Genomic DNA, 17938 nt, shown 5'->3' with positions numbered 1-17938 from the left:
CTCCTCTTCTTTATCAGCAGGTTAACGACCTCCTTTTGACTGCCAATATTTACTCAGCAATCGACAGCCTTTTTCTTGCGAAGATGAAATGCGTTACACGAAATCTGGCTTTCAAATGTAGAAAAATGAGTACTTCCTTCTATCGGATGTTAAGTAATTAGATCTGGTTAAAATTTTTAATATTACATTCTGCTACGTCAAATAATATCTACAGATTCCTATGTGAAATGTAATTTTGAAAGTTTCCTTTAAAATAATTGCTTTCATTTTATTTGAGATTTCGTACTAGTTTCCTGTTTAGCCTTCGCTGCATTTCCAACAGCGACAGAAACGTAATATAATTGTCTGCCAGAATGCGACATGTTGCATAATCGTTCTAAAAATGTGAACTTTACTATTAATCTCTTTGATTAAATTAAGTTGTTCCTACGCGTTAATGATCTGCCAAATAATGCTGTTCATGAAATGGTCTCTGTGCTCTGATAATTTTCGTAGCAAACAAACAGATCGTGAAATGAAAATATCTCACCTGGTAATTTAACTGCTTGGAAACGCAGTGCTTGGTGCTCTCTGCAAGCCAGTTGCGAATTTCTGACTACAGTTGCTGAGAGTCCAGTGCAATGCTCCAGACAGCAAGTAAACTATTTCACACACATCACTGAGTGAGGCAGTCCTTAAATGAAAATGACTTGGATCGAGGTTGTGGACAATGCTCGTAGATGAAATGTCTCTTTAACCAGCATTTTTTTTAAATTATCTGATATATTATTACTCGTATGCAGTTCATATTACAACATTTATTAACGCTGACAAAGGACGACACCGATACCAAACTCTCACTCTCACAAACGTTAGACAGATAATCAATAAACATGAAAAACAGCTCACAGTGAAAATTACAGAATCTTTAATGAAAAACCTGAAGTTCCCTCATGTGGATGTCTCATTAGCTACGTGCGACTGCGGTGTCGCTAAATAAGGAATGTTGCCTTCATTCCCCCTCATACTCTTCCCTGATCTCATTTCATTCCAAATCACTGGTCAAATCTTCCCCCCCTGTCTCACAATATCCAGCCACAGTTCACTTTAACTCAGACGCACCCACGGCCACCTCCACGGCTGCTCTGCCACGAGTCCCCTGCTCGGCGCCTGCCTCGCTACCCCTCTGACGTCACAACTCCCGCGCTCCTCGCTGCCACGCAGACTCTGGCCAAAGACTGCCCGTGAAGAATAACAGACTCAAGATTGTCGTTTGGCGTCTCAGACACACATAGTACGTATAAAGTACTGAAATGCAAATGACAAACTCACAGAAGGTCGGAAGAAGAGTTTTAAGGAAAATACTGGGAGCTAAAAGAGATGATAATGCTGAATATACGTTAAGACCATAGTGCTGTACTTGAAAACTGAAAAACTAAGTGATGTAATGTGGAAGAGAAGACTACAGTTTTTTGGAGGTATTTTCGGAATGGATAACAACAGACTAACCAAACGTAGAATCACATTACTCTGTAGCTACCAATCCAAACCCGCATGGTTCATAGAGAGTGAAAAGGACATGGAAAACGCTGGAATTACTATACACACAACAGGAAACAGAATACATTTCAGAAAGTCAGTACAAAAGGCAGAATTTCAGGAGGGAAAGAAAACAACTAGACGAGAGTGGACCCAACAAGAAAGGGAACAACACACTAAAAGGAGGAAGGAAATCTGGAAACTAAGGAAATCTAATACAATGAAGAGTAGCCAAAGTTGATTCATCGTACCCTCCAAATAGGTTATTTGAAAGAAGAAGAAGAAGGAGAAGAAGAAACTTACAGTAGACCTATTTCACAATCTATTTCGCTATCCCACAGCCTCTCCAGCCAGAATTTTGCACGAGGATGTCTACACATGTCAAAGATGGTACTGAAAAATTCGTCTGCGTAATATTACACAAAAATAGTAGAAAACTAGGAAGTAGTGTAGTATATTATAAAGAAACATAAAAAGATAACAGAATATGCAATATATACATGTGACTGGCATATATGCAGTGTAAACAAGTCATGAAAAACTTTTTTGTTTTGTAAGTGGCAGTGCTCCGTCGCTGATAAATTAATTTGCAAAAATCATCGTCCATTTATTGCTCAGGTGCACTCCAAGTAAAGTTACAAATGTTGTGTATTTAGAATACGCTACATTCCGTTTGGAAGCAGTGTGCACAAGTTAAAGAAAATTGTCCACTACATTAGTGTGCACTAGTTGTAAAGTCATTAATTGTGGGAAAAATGACACTGACGGCATTTTTCTTTGTCGTTATTTTGCACAAAATGTCGTGAGACTGGCTGTGATTACGTCGTCTGCTTGTCGTAGCAAATGTGTATCGAAGCAATGTCTTTTCGTGGTTTTCGTACACGAAGCTGCTGGCTCGAGTGTACACAGTGCGCTATGCAGCTCATGCTAAAGTGTCTTCCAGCACTCACAACGCTGTAATATCTGACCAGGTGAGAGCGTCGTACCCTGACTGTGTGGGAGGCGGCTGGGAGCGGACTTGGTGGACGCTGCACCTGTCCACAATGAACCCAGAGACAACTCAGAGCCAGACCGCTCACAAAAGGTACCTCCACGTCACTTTAACACAATGTCTGTGAAGCCATCTAAAATCACGATAATCGATTTGGCACGCCGTCGTAAAGAAAACGTCCATAATACGTCCAACTGTCTCACTGTGCAGAGAATAACTACACCCGAGTTCATCAATGTGCTGTTTTCGCAAGGTACATGTATCCAGCTACAACGCAGTGAAAGAAAATGAATCTTTTACATTTATCTAAAACTACATATGGTGAATTCTCAGATTAAAAAACAAAGAATAACAAGCATTTCTTACGAATATTCAAATCACAATTTACACTGCTGTGTCGGCAGTGACATGTCAGACAGAATAATCATAATCAAAATCGGTTTCACGCTGTGAGAGAAAAGAAACATTAAAATATAGTAACCACTACATGTACAATGCGTTGTGAGAATATCAGTAGGCAAACATTGCCGTCTGTCTTCTAACTTTTCACACGAGCGTGCGTCTGCCACTCGTGTTGTTATGCAAGCGTACAATACTGATTTCTGCAGCGTGTATGTTTTTATGTACTCGAGTAGATGCCCATAAGGATACAGGCTAAAGGGAGGGAAAGGAATGAAGTGTGAACAATATTTTACTTCTGCAGAGAAAAGAAAAAGAAATTATTTCATATGTCTTTTGCCTGTGACACAAAACATAAAGCAAATACAAATGTGTTCACGAAACCTTAAGCTATCCACGTGCCAATTATTTAAAACTGCCCCAAATGCAAAATTTAAGTGGTATCAGGAAGAGTACGTAATATCTATGAACAAGTAAAGTCAAGGTGCAGAACGAAAACAATTAAGAATTTATCTCTTTCCGATTAAGTCTATTATCTAGAGGCGAAAAAGAATGGGAAATGGTATTATCCTGTAAATGAGAAAAAAATACACTAGCGCAAGCAAAGTCAGAAATTCATCGAAGCAAGTACATCGTAATAAGCGTCTTCAAACCTTCTCATTGCTGTTCACAAAAAAATGCGTATTTTTGAAACAATGTGTTCATCTTCCTGTAAATTCATACCCTTGTATTATCGTTTTGCAACACCTTTTCTCAAACCATTAGAAGTACTACTCGTCAGAGATACACATCAAAACATAATCAACAAAGCATGCAACAAGGGCAAAATCGTCACGTAGTCCGTGACAATCCCCAACATCGATATGCCACTTCATATCATAAATAATAAACGTCTGCATAATAATCATAAAAAGTTCGCTATTCTCACTTCCTATTATCTGATCGTATTGTCATTATAAAAATCTATAAATCATTGCTACACATACTTCATCTATAATGAAGCCTTAAGTCTTCACTTCCCATACGACACCTACAATAAAATTCTGACAGTGAATGAAGAAATCCTGGTTATATCTCAGGGTTTGAGTATCTCAGTGCAAGACGCTTAAATTCAATATCTCCTCCGATTACTGACAGTACGTGGTATACCTGTGAAAAAATATATACTCTACCTGTTTTATCAGTACTGTCTGGAATCCGTTGTTGCATACTTCTGTACGTTAGGCTGTAAGAGAAAATGCTTTACGACGCGCAAAATTCGAGTTATTGTTTCTCGTGTTGCTTTTATCTTCAGTGATGCCTTTGTCATTGAGGAAAAAAATTATTGCTCTCTTCTTTTACGTAATCTCTGCTTGTAAAATGATGTACTGTGAAGATCGGGGTGAGTTATGTTAGAGCATGACGTGATATGTGCTCTGTTGTATCTATTACATAAAAATCATGACAGTGAAAATTAACATACAAAGTGGCTTGTACTTATAGTACTGGATGAGAAAAAATTGTAATTTTCATGTACACATACATGTCAATGAAAGAAAACCTATAGAAAAAGCTTAACTACTACTCGCAAACGCTTGACGTCATAAGAAAATGAAATACGTGTTGTCAGAACATAAGTGTTGTATATTGGTATGGTGTAGTCATCTCAAGGAAGAGTAGAAAGTCAAATAATTATACAATGAAAGGTTTTATATTGGTGAGGTGATGGAAACCTCTGGAAACTTTCGTTCTGAGTGTTTCAAGATGTACTACGTTCGGAAGTCCATTATACAGGAATACAAATATTTGACACCTGTTCTTTGCTTTAGAAGACAATGGGTGCGCTCGAACTAAAACTTTTTGTCCAAGTTTGAATTTTCTATTGTGACTTACCTTCTTTATTAGCATTTTCCTTTTCTCAGCTGCCTTCTTTGTATTAGTAATTGCAATGTCAATCAATTCACGATGACGTAAACATTGTGACTTGCGGAGAGAAACAAGTTCTTTTATTTTGTCTGGCGGATTTTTATTCTTCAAAACTAAATGTGGCGAGAGCAAAGTTGAATCATTAGGAATTCTATGAACGGTGTGCTGAAATATCTGTCCCATTCAGTGTGTTGTTTGGTTCGTCTGTTGCTGCTTCACAAGTGTCTACCTTGGCTTTGATTCTTCACCTGTATTGGCGAGAGCAAAAGACGTGTCAGTGAAAAATTGTGTATATCATTGTGTATTGTTTGTGCGTGGAAAAAGCTCCAATCTGTTAATTTCCTGTTGCTCGATAGAAATGCTCTGCTGAAACTGTACTGTTAATCTCTTGAATTAAACCAAGTTGTCCCTGTGCTTTAATGATCTGGCAAATAATGTTGTACATGAAATGGTCCCTGTGCGCTGATCATTTTCGTAGCAAACAGATCGTGAAATCAAAATGTCTCACTTCGTAATGTAACTGCTTGGAGACGCAGTGCTTGCTTCTCTGCGCACGCCAGTTGCAAATTTCTGACTGCAGTTGCTGAGAGCTTACTGCCGATGCTCCAGCCAGGAAGTAAACTGTGTTGTACACACCACTGAGTGAGAGACTCTTTTAAATAAAAATTACTTGGACCGAGGATGTGGACAATGCTCTTAGGTGAAATATTCGTTTAACAAACTGTTTTTACATTATCTGATGTATTATTAACTGTATGAAATTTGTGTTACAACATGCACTAACATTGAAAAAGGACAACATTGATGTCAAATGCTTACTCTCACAATTGTTAGAAAAATAATTGACAGACATGAAAAAAACCCTTACAGTGAAAATTAAACAATCTTCAATGAAAAATCTCAATTCCCTTCACATGGCTGTCAGATTCAACAATGAATCTAACTACGCGCGACTGCGGTGCCACAAAATAAAAAAATGTTTCCTTCATCCCAGCAGCGATGACAAAAACGAGCACACCTTCCAGCGACACAGTTGCTCTGAGCGAAGCCTGCGAGCGAATAATAAGCGATTCAGAAGTGTCTCTTAGCGTCTGAGACACATAGTACGTACAAAATCCAGAAGTGCAAATAACAGACTCCCAGTAGACCTGCTCAGTGACAGGTTTGTTCTCCTGCTCTTTCTCAGCAGGTTAAGCTGTGTATTCTGGCTGCCTCCATTTACTCTGCCACCTGCTGGGCTTTAACTCCAAATAAAGATGAGCTACTGGAAAACTGGTGTTGACATATGGCCAAATAAGTACTTCCGTCTTTCATCTGGTAAGCGATTACATCTTATTAACGATTTTAATATTACATCCTGGAACCTCGAATGCTGTCTACAGATTCCTGTATGAAATGTAGCAATGGGTTTGTTCGCCTTCTCTTTATCAGCAGGTTAATGAGCATCTTATGGGTGCCGCCACTTATTCTGCCATCGACTGCGTTTTATTTGCAAAGCTGGCTTTCAAATGTAGAGAAATGATTACGTCCTTCTTTACTCTGGTAAGTAATTACATCTGGCTACATTTTTAACATTACATTCTGCTATCTCCAATTCTGTCTACAGATTCCCTTATGAACTGCGCTAATAGCATTGTTCTCCTGTTGTTTTTCAGCACATTTATGAATTTATTCTGGCTGCCACTATTTTTTCTGTCAACAACTGTGTTTTATTTGCAAAATGAAGATGCTCTGCCCGAAAGGACGCTTTTAAACACACAGGAATCAGTACCTCCTTCTTCCATTCGGTAAGTAATTGCATCTGGTTAACATTTTTACTATTACGTTCTATATATTAAAAGCACCACCTCGGTTCCGAGAGTGCCGGAAACTGTACATTTCCGCCCTTTTTATTGCTCACGAAAACCACATATATGCATGTTGTGCCACCATACAGAGAGACCTTCAGAGGTGGTGGTCCAGATTGTTGCACTGCTAAACGGAGATTCGTCGTAGACCCTCAGAGTGGTTGGTGGGTCACGTCGTCCATAAGCAGCCCTTTTCAACCTATGCCAGGTATGTCCGATAGGGTTCATGTCTGGAGAACACGCTGGCCACTCTAGTCGAGTGATGTTGTGCTGAAGGAAGGCATTCACAAGATGTGCACGACGGGGGCGCGAATTGTCGTCCATGAAGACGAATGCCTCGCCAATACGCCGCCAATATTGTTGCACTATCGGTCGGAGGACGGCATTCACGTTTCGTACCTCCGTTACGGCGTCTTCCGTGACAACCAGTGGCGTACGTCGGCCCCACATAATGCCGCCCCAAAACAGCAGGGAACCTCCACCTTGCTGCACTCGCTGGACAGTGTGTCTAAGGCGTTCAGCCTGACCAGGTTGCCTCCAAACACCTCTCAGACGATTGTCCAGTTGAAGGCATATCCGACACTCATCGGTGAAGAGAAGTGATGCCAATACTGAGCGGTCCCTTCGGCATGTTGTTGGGCCCATCTGTACCGCGCTGCATGGTGTCGTGGTTGCAAAGATGGACATCGCCACGGATGTCGGGAGTGATGTTGCGCATCATGCAGCCTATTGCGCACAGTTTGAGTCGCAACACGACGTCCTGTGGCTGTACGAAAAGCACTATTCAACATGGTGGCGTTGCTGCCAGGTTTCCTCCGAGCCAAAATTCATAGACAGCGGTCATCCACTGCAGTAGTAGCCCTTGCGCGCCTGAGCGAGGCATGTCATCGACAGTTCCTGTCTCTCTCTGTATCTCCTCCGTGTCCGAACAACATCGCTTTGGTTCGCTCCGAGACGCCTGGACACTTCCCTTGCTGAGAGCCCTTCCGTGGCACAAAGTAACAATACGGACGCGATCGAACCGCGGTACTGGCCGTCTAGGCGTGGTTGGACTACAGACAACACGAGCCGTATACCTCCTTCCTGGTGGAATGACTGGAACTTTTAACATTTTTTGTGGGATCTGAAATTTAAAAACCTCTCTCACACCGGCCTGATTTAGCGTCACTGATCAGGATAGCAAAAAACATTCGTATATTAAGGAAATTTTCATTCACAAAGCAGGCTTATCACATTCACACAGTTCAATACTGTTCTATCCTGATTAAATTGAGCTTAACTTAAATTGCATAAGGCAGTGAAGCAATTTCGAAGTCTCGGTGCGATGAAAATTGTCAGTCCATCTCCTGAAAACATTTGTAATAATTATTAACTTTCGGTGACCACATGGGGAAGACCGGAGATCTGCTGGTAAGAGCGTGTTAGCCCATTTATTGAATGTAATAAACTGGATATCTTGAGCGTACAAAACGGCAGGTTCGTCCAGTGTAAATCAGACGTTCCCCACTGATCCCGTGCAACACAGCGTAGTAAGCAGACACTGCCAGTAATAATCAGCTAAATAACACGCGAACACACTTACTTTAGTTTAGTTCATGTATTAAATTCCTTCTCATACAGAATCTCATCAAGATGGCGACTAGCTCAACAATACACACATATACATCTTCGTTCTTTCACGGCTGATGGGCAAGATCTGAATCCTTCTTTTCATAAGAGAAAACGTAGACAGCAGAGGAGCTATTCCATGGAGTAAATGCACGGTCCAACGAATAATAGGAATTGAAACTACTTTGCTTTGATAATCATAGTATATTAAAGTTTATGAATCGGTAAGATAAGAAGAGATATTTCGAGATGTGTACAGAGTTATATTATTTATAAAATTTCTGAAAATATCGCGGAGAGACCGCTGCAAGAGACATTTCAAACTGATCAGCTGTCGGACCCGCTCCATCTACTTGGCGCTGCTCATGCATCGTTGTTTAGATCTTTTGGTCGGTTTAGTGACATCTCTGAACAGTCAAAGCGACCGTGTCTCTGATACAATATCCACAGTCGACGTCTGTCTTCAGGAGTTCTGGGAACCGGGGTGACGCAAAACTTTTTTTGATGTGTGTATTTGAAACAAAACATTTAGTTCAAAACTATTGAGCAAATTTGCGTGCTTAGTCAGCTTCATACCTGTTGTCGCCAATAGTGCGGAACGAAACACTTCGTTTCAAATAAACTGCCTCAACCGAAAAAAAATTAATAGAAGCAAAGTTCTCCACAGATGTGACAGAAATAGCTTCATTAAGACATTAATGGTTGATTGTTAATAACGTGGAAATAGTAGAAAATCAGAAAATTGAAACTACTATCTTATTTTGCCCTTTCATGATTATGAGAATGCATATTAATTCACTTTATGGCTCCCAGCCACAGAAATGTGTTTTGTTTTCATTTGACGTGGAAGCTGTAAAGGAAGAGAGACCGGCAATATCACGAAACATACACACGGGTCACGTGAAGAATGAGCCCCCACTGTAACTCAGCTTGCTCTGCGCATGCGCGAATCTGGCATTATTAAAAACAAAATTCGATGTAGCATCTGGCTGCTACTCATACGGGAAACAGCCGCGTTTCAAGTAGCCAGGAGCGGGAGAAGGCACTGCTCATACGCGAATTCAGCTCTGCGCATGCGCACGAACTCGCTGGCAACTGCTCACAGGAACCTCGGGTTTCCTACGCAGTCGCCGCCGCGCGTGCGCAGTGACGCCTGTTTCCTGGCGCTCCCTGGCAGCTGCTCAGACGTACGTAAGCAGCCGTAGCGAGACGAAAGGCCCCACAAAATTGTCGCCAGAAATAGAAAATACTTTTTTCCGTTACAGATGTGACACAGGCTGAACTTAATTTAATTTTTATCAGCGTATGACGCGGAATGTACAAAGTAGCTGTTTAGCGGAAGAGTGGAACTGTTTTCTGGCAACACTGCGATAGTTAGTTCCGGTTGTGAATGGCGGTAGCTTTTTAGTTTCATTTTGTTAAGCTAAACACAAATCTACAAAGAAGATGGATATGCTTCCTGAAAGCGGAAGAAAAGCGTGACGCATTAAAACTGTAACAACACTCATGTTGCCATTTTTCCAGATGTCGATGAGTCTATCACTACTTTGTGTGTGGGTGACGTTGACCTTTGCACAAGTCCTGCACTTTCCAGCCGATTGACTCAGGTAACAATGAACACCTGACCCACCCAGAGTGATAATGTGTATTACCCTGTATCCGCCTCTTAACGCCTCTCAATGAAAGCGTCCTTTTATCGCAAATTCAGAGACTGGTTTCATTGTTCACGGTAGACTCACTGTGAGCAGCGGTCCTATTCCTTACATATCAGACAAAATGTACCAACACCTAAATATGAATTATATACTTTTAAGACCTTCTTCTCGGTACCTTCTTTATTATCTTTCTAGACGTGATTTTCTGCGATGTTTTGGAAGCGGGTAGTCCAACTTCGTCAAGCACAAATTCTTTCGCTCCTTATATCGTTAGCAATATGAGAAACCATGACATGCAAGATGGTGTTTCTGTCACTGATTGACTTTTCTATTGCTTCATAGGAATAGGTCCAAAGTGTGTACATTAAACGTCGCGACTATTGACGACCGGATTTCACGTTATTCTGCATCTCCCTATTCATCGGATTGCTTTCCATCATGGCTACCAACATGTAAGCACGTCACTATGGTTGGCCGTTTCTTTAGGAGAGTAACTGCCTGCGATTTCTTCACTTCGGAGAACCAGCAGTCGGTTTTATCGAGCATTTCAGTCCCAACGAACCACATGCTGCACCACTTAAACGCTCATCTGGGAGGTTAACAACAATTTTGTTCTTCACACAGTCCTTACAGGCGTTTGCCTTTGATGCGTGTTTCATTTCGATGCATTCAGTTGGCGCCAATCCTAAATCTCCGTAGCAAGCTGCGAAACATTTACGGCACTCCCTATGACCTGTGTGTCGAGACTGAGCGCGAAGAATTTTTTGAACACGAATTACGCTCATGAGGCGATGGTACAGATTTATTCTCTGCTGGGCGTTGTGTAGCTGTGGCTGTGGATAAATGACGAAACGTGTAAGCAGTGGGCGTGGTGGGAATTGTGTACGACGTGAGATCGACTTAACGGCACTACTTTGAGTTCTGGAGGACGCGGTCTGTGTTTTGCCGTAACCTCTCACACCTCGCTACAGCCGGCAGCTGGGTACAGGAGTGCGCTGTGTCGCCTCTACACATGCTGTTCAGCACCACGGCAACGGTGTGGAACATTGCGTGCGACGTGGTACGAAATGTGTAATGCAGTTCCTATCGCAATATTGGGTATAAATATGAGAGGACGCGAAAGAACAAAACTTGGGTCGGCGGACGAGAATCGGTGTATTCAAAGAGGTACGGCCGTGTGGGCGTCTCTCCAGACATACAGAATTCACAACTGTCTGCCGAAACCGGGCGATATTTTATGCAAGGATGGCCGCCCTGCACTGTGCAGCATGCGGCAATGAAATTACGTGTGTAAGTGGTGGTGAAGTGTTGGTCTGTCTCTACTGTACTCCACTCCGTTCCACCCCCGATTGGATTCAGGAGTTGATACTGCCACTAAACTGGAGGCTCACGCTTTTTGGAAAATTCCCATAATGCAGAAATATCTCGTGTTGGCAATTAAATGAGAAATGGAAACGGGGTGTCCTATTTGCTGTGTCAATTTTCAAGTACTTTGGGCCATAAATCTGAATGAACCTGTGAATTTGATAAATGCACTCAACTTCTGTAGTATCGTTGTAATCATATTCGTTGTAGGTCTGTTGCCGACAGCACGGGTGTTGCTTCCTTTCACGGCAGTAGCAGGCAGTGTGTGTGTCGGGCGGTCTGGCTGTGTACTCGGCCTGCCGTGTGCTGGAGACAGCGTTAGCTCAGGGGGACTTTGTACCGACATACTTCGAATAATGAAAACATGTCCGTATTTCACATACTTTCAACTGTGTAGTTTGTTATTTTTATGACACTGCGTATGGCTGAAGTTTGCACAAGAAATTTCATATTGCAACATAACGTTTTGTCTCGTAAGTGAAACAACTGTTGTCGAAATAGCGTTTAGTGTTAGTGCACCGTATACGGCCATTAGGTAGATGTAACCTGCTGAGATACAACGGCGAAATTATTGGTAGAGCAGAAGAAAATACCTTTGTAATATCGTGACATTAGCTATTAGCCGGACGCTGGTGTCTGCGATCACGGCTGAATTTTGAATTGTTGAGTAGAACTGGAGCTCGAATCGCCAAACAGTGTTGCAGATTTTATATGCTAAGTGATAATCCCGATTTAGTTTCGGCGTCCCCGTCGCGTGGCCGGTCTTCTCTCTCTCTCTCTCTCTCTCTCTCTCTCTCTCTCTGTCTCTCTGCTCGCAGCGCCCCTACCGCCTGTTCCCGCCCCGCCCGCCGCTTCTGCGCATGCGCGGCCCTCGGCCGGATTCGCTCCCCACATTCCGCGTCGCGCCCCCACCTGCGACTTTCCCCGCGGCGTAAATGTCGCCCCCTGCAGCTACTTGTACGTGGATAAAAGTGCCGTAAGCATTTTTGCCTAAACCACCAGACCGAATGTTTACGCAGGTTTTCGTCACGTAGCGAGTAACGCAACATGTTACAGGTGTGGATCGCTTCCCACAAAGAACTCTTTCTTTGGCTCGAGTTCCATTGATGACATTCGGATCTCTGTCATTTCTGTGCTGTTCTCTCGTGTTCTGGCGTGCGCCGACGCGCACTTGTATGCAGATCGGTGCCTTAAACTCATCGCTGTGATCCTAAAGCGTACTGTACGATACTCTTCAACTTCTCCCACTGACACCCGCGCTGTTTGTGCTGCAGAGGGAATTTTAGTGCTGACTGCTCAGGTAGTCTGAAGCCTGTTTCTCGTCGCTCTTGCTAGGCAGAACGACCTTCCCACCTTTCTTTGTATTCCTGTTTACAGTCATCCTCAGTGATGCTGTAACGGCCTTGTGATCCACGATTCCCTGTTCTACCCTAACAGATACGAAAAGTTCGGGTCTCTTTGTTCCCGGCAGGTGTAAGATGTTATCTTCACCAGTCGGTTCTCAGACTAATGGCTCGGGGTAGTTTTTGGGTAAAGTACTTGGATCAATTTATTATGATTTTCTGGCCCTACCACCAGTTTTAGCCACCTGTCTCCCTGTATAGATGGCAGGATAAAGTTTCCACCTAAAATGGCCAGCAAATTCACGCGAAACATTCTCCAGGTTCCCCTCAAACTGTTGCGCCGCTGTTGCCGCTGAGTCTATGGAAGCATCTCATTACCACATTTGAGCCAACCTTAACACTTCTGTCGATACAAATTATTTTACATTCGGGATCTCCACTGATCTCTCTAATGTAATCCTACTTCTCACTGCTTTAAACACCAGCGATCGACCTCTCTTTACGACCTACGTTTCGACCGGAATTTAGAATCTCGTTGCTACTGACTTCGCGTTTCACCCAGCTTTCTGTCCCTGCTACTATGTGGACATTGTTACTGCTTATAAGCGAGATTACTTCTGAGAACTTTCCGTAGACGCTACTGCAGTTAACTAATACCATGTCGAGACAGTGAGAACAATTCAAGGCCAAGTTCTCCAGATTATAGCGTGCTGCATGCGTGACGGCGCTGGATCGGTTGTAATAAACACGTCACGAGTTGAGTGGATTCTGGGAGCAATGGCCGCCCAACGTCGGTCTGTCGCCAAAGGACGAAAAACCAGACAGAGCTCTTAATAGACGAGTAGTCCAAAGATGTCTCTCGCACCGTCCCTGAGGACTAACCTGCCACAGCATTTCACTTACCAAATATTCTACAGTCCTCCGTTCCGAATCATTGATACATGGGAAGCACGTCAACAGAAACGGCAGAATCTCAGCTCCGTTCTCGATTGCTTCCTGAGTTACAGTAAGCCTAGCTTGAGAGTGAACCTTGTCCACTACAGTTGTGAAGCAGCTTTTAGGAAAAGGAGGACAATGCAATTTCATAATCTCAATACAGTTCAACAGAGCTGTACAAAAATTAAATTTTGAACGGAAGTACGTGGAGGATGCGCTCGGCACTTCTGCTAATCGTAATTGGAACTGATACTTTGAGCTGAAACTTATGAAAGCTGTTTACTCCTTTGGACGTGAAGTTTTTCACTCGATTTCAAACTTTTTTATGAGAGTACAACACATTGGCGACTGGAACAGGAAAAGGCTGAAACACCTGTGGTACTCAGAGTATCCTCCGTCACACACCTGAATGCATCTGTGAAGGTATCACACCATTTGAGACGTTTCAGATCGGTAAATTGTTTCAGAAAGGTGTTATTTGTCAATTTTTTAAGCCGTTTGACACAAACTCAGATCTGTTAAATTTTATGTTCATTTGCATTATAAATACAAAAGCAGTTCTGGTACAGTCATTGTTTCCATGTCTAAAGATAAGGATTAACAGTATCCAGGGCCAACATTTTAATCTGAGTCATTTGTTTTGTAGACAAGTAGCGTATATAAATTACACTGAAAACCGCCTGCGCTCTCGCAGGCGAATTGTTTCATGTACTGGCTAGCCTGGGTTTCGCATCGTGTAGCGTGTTCTTCATATACTTCTGTTCAAAATTTTATTTTTACACATTTCTGATGCTCTGCACTGAGATTTACATATTTCGGTATCAAAATAAATTTCAATAATTTCTCAGGCACCAGACAGACACTTTAACCGACGAGTTTAAATAAATACGAACGCGTTTCAAAAGATATCACTTTAGTTTCATCGCCAGATATATACGGTGAATGCCGTTGTGTTTGGTGATGGGAAGAACGCAGACGGAGTTCTGGGCTGTTTCCCCTCTGCTGAAGCGTGCCGTACCGTTGCAGTGCGCCGTAATACCAGAGAACAACAGACGAAGGCCGTTAAAGGAGCGTTCCGAATTTTCGGCAGTCGCCGTTCTTCAGCGCGCTCTAGCGCCGTCACCGCTTGTCGTCACAAAATCAGACCTGATTGGTGCGTTTTGTAGAAGAGTTTGGCTACTGTAATTTTGTTCAGGGTTTTCAACTCCGAGAAACGCATAGTCTTCGTGAAACGAACGAAAATCTGAGAAGAGTGAAAATTTTGACGCTTTCTGGATCTCTCGTTGTGAAGCCAGTCTGCTACAAGGCAGCAACCACGAAATTATTATTTAGTAGGCCAAAACACGTCATTAAAAGATCTTCCGCAGTTTCGTTATGGGACAACAACCAGTTGACTGGGCTACATTCAGTTGCAGAGATGAAAACAGACATACATACCACGTTTTATTTTAAGAATCTGCCAAAGGAAAGAGGTCGAAAACTAAACCTTGGAATATTTGTAGTTATTTAGCTCCATTACTTTGTAGATTTTTCCATTTTCTTCGAAGGCGGTGCGCTCAACACCGATTATGTTAATTATTTTTCCACTTCAGCTCTAAGACATTTTTTGCACAATTGGATATCCGTTGCGTCATTTGAAATACATTACATTTTCGAAATTACGGTTGAACCTTTCTTCACCTGATTGTTCTCTAGTCTCCTACAGATTGTCGCTACCTGTAAGAACTGTTCTATAACTGGAGATGCGAGAAAAACAAAGTATTTTTCCTAATATCAGCCTTTACTGTGCAGCTGTAAGTAAACATATACAGGGCTGATAATATTTCGTAATGATTTTCTCATGTACGGTCTGGGCCGTGCAGCACTGCATTCAGACTCAGTTCTGGAGACATTGTGCTGGAACAGCTGGAGGCTGTCAACTACAGACGTATCAGCAAAAACACAAAAGGTAGAAATTACCCCGAAACTAATAACATACCACAAAATATTCGAAATATGAAATGATGTAACAATCATGGTGGCAAGGTGGGCAATGTGTTTTGCATTATAGCACAGCACTGTAGCTATCAACGCAGCGCGCGAAATCACAATAGATTCTCCAGTTCCTGCGTGGTGAGTCGTTTTAAGTATTTTACTCGTAGTATGTAAGCGCGTCGCACTAGGGAGTGTGCTGGCATGTGTGGTTGTGAGTAATTCACGGAAGGGTGTGTTGCTGTTGTGGCTTAGTGAGGCATAGTTATACTTGGAACCTTCCTCTCATTTCTCAGTCGTTAACTTCAGTTCCTCTTTTTTGGTTTTTGACAGTTCTGTCATTATACTAATACTAAATAGGTTGCAGAAGAAACGAACCTTCCGTTCTCAGAGGTAGGCCAACATATTTAATTACCATTGCCCACTGTCAGATAGTGCAATTGTCGGGATATATCTGTTAAAGTACATCACTTCAGAGGTTTCAAATCGGTAGATGATCTGAGACAGATGTTACCTCGTGAGTTTTGAAACAGTTTTAACACAAAGTTGGATGCGTAAAATTTTGTGTTCATTTGCTCTGTAATTACCGTAAAACTGCTGGTACAGTGATTCTTTGCGAGGCTGAAGATAAACATTAACAACATTCAGGACCAACGTTTTAACCTGAGTCATTTGTTTGCAATGAAATAGCACTTGTAAGTTTCATTGAAAACACCATGCTCTCTCGCAGGCGAATTGTTTGACGTGGTGGCTCGACTGGATTTCGCATCGTGTAGCGTGTGCTTCACATACTTCCGATCAAAATTTAATTTTAAAACAGTTTTGCTGCCCTGCTCTGAGATTAACCTATTTACATATCAACATAAATTTTACCAGTTGCTCAGATACCAACCAGACGTTTACATACACGAGTTTAAACAGGAACACGTTTCAGACTATTTAGCGTCCGGTTATTGAGCGATATGAGCAGTGAATTCCGGCGTGTTTGACGATACGAGGAAACGGGATGGAGTTCTGGGCTGTTTCCCCTCTGCTGTAGCGTGCTGTGCCGTTCCAGTGAGCCGCAGTAGCAGGCAGCACCAGCTGGAGGGCGTCAGGCGCGTCCCGAACTTTCGGCGAGATGCATAACATGGCTCTCTGTTACCTCCATAAAGAGCGTTTAATATCACGGCGGAGGCGTGTAAGGTTGTGTCTGATATGGAAGTGATAGTTGCACACACAGCAACGAAACGTCAGCTTACATGTGCCACATGTGGGGAAGACGCGGCAAAAAGAAGCACTCGAGTTAACTGCCATACTTCCCCATGACGTTTCTCCTCTGTCTCCAGTACAACTGCTGTTTCTAAGAAACTCATTTAAAATGAAAGTGGCAGCTATGGAAAGTTTTAAAAGAAAATATCGGCAACGAGAGGGTCTGTGTGGGTAGGTGCCATGCGTCCATTTGCCGAGAATTGGCCTGGATTACAATGGGCGGTTGAACTTGCTAATAACCTGGACTGCGGGAGCAACACATTGAACTAAGGAGCATTCAGAAGTATTTGAAATTATTGGCTGCAATAAACATACGTAAAGTTGTACTTCAAACCAGAAAAACAGATGTTTCAAGTAGTAGTAAGAAGAGTCTCGCGGAAGAATTAAATCAGCTGAGAAATGTTGAGATACTATTTACGCATCAAGTTGCGAAGTAGCGGAAAATATTGGAATATCACCTGAAGTGAATGTAATGATTGATGCCGGAGAGAAACGGCAAGGCAGAAGAAAACGCTTTGTTGATGAAGCATCAGGGGACGATTTAAACCAAAGCTCGAAGAACAGTTTTCAGCTAAATGTTTGCCACGTTATTACACAGCTGTAGGGAACTTGACTGTACCGTGTGCAGCCACACGCAACACGGACACATTCCGTTTCCCGTGGAACTACGTAAGCGAACACGATTCTCCGGTCCAAGAGCTTGTGGGAAACGACGAATCTTGCTACAGTGTAGACGTTAATATCGAGGGTCTCTGAGAAGAAATTTTACTGTTGAAAAGATTCGTGAAGGCAATGTTGTGTCCGAGCATTTCTTCTGCGCCTTGTCAGTACTCTTTGTGAGTGAAGTTTGAGTGACGGCCTCACGGACTGTTGTGCCGTTTGCCTGCTGGCGCCTCACAAGCAGAGGGGCGGCTGACAGTTGTGGCAGGAGTCACGGAGTGGCGGGGAGCGGCGAGCTGCGTCAGCTGCGGCCGCAGGGAGTGAAGTGAGGCGACAGCAGCTGAGTTGACAGGCGTACACTCTCCACTGCACTTATTTACTCGATGTACGAGTCAAAGTAAGTGTAATTTTCTTACCTGTAGCTCCACGACTTGCGTCACCGTCTCAGCTGTGCCGTTGTGACCGATGAGTGTGGAGACTCGTGTGCGT

The sequence above is a fragment of the Schistocerca americana genome, chromosome 11 (assembly GCF_021461395.2).
Source record: "Schistocerca americana isolate TAMUIC-IGC-003095 chromosome 11, iqSchAmer2.1, whole genome shotgun sequence".
Classification (NCBI taxonomy): Eukaryota; Metazoa; Arthropoda; class Insecta; order Orthoptera; family Acrididae; genus Schistocerca; species Schistocerca americana.
This window is presented reverse-complemented; position numbering follows the sequence as displayed.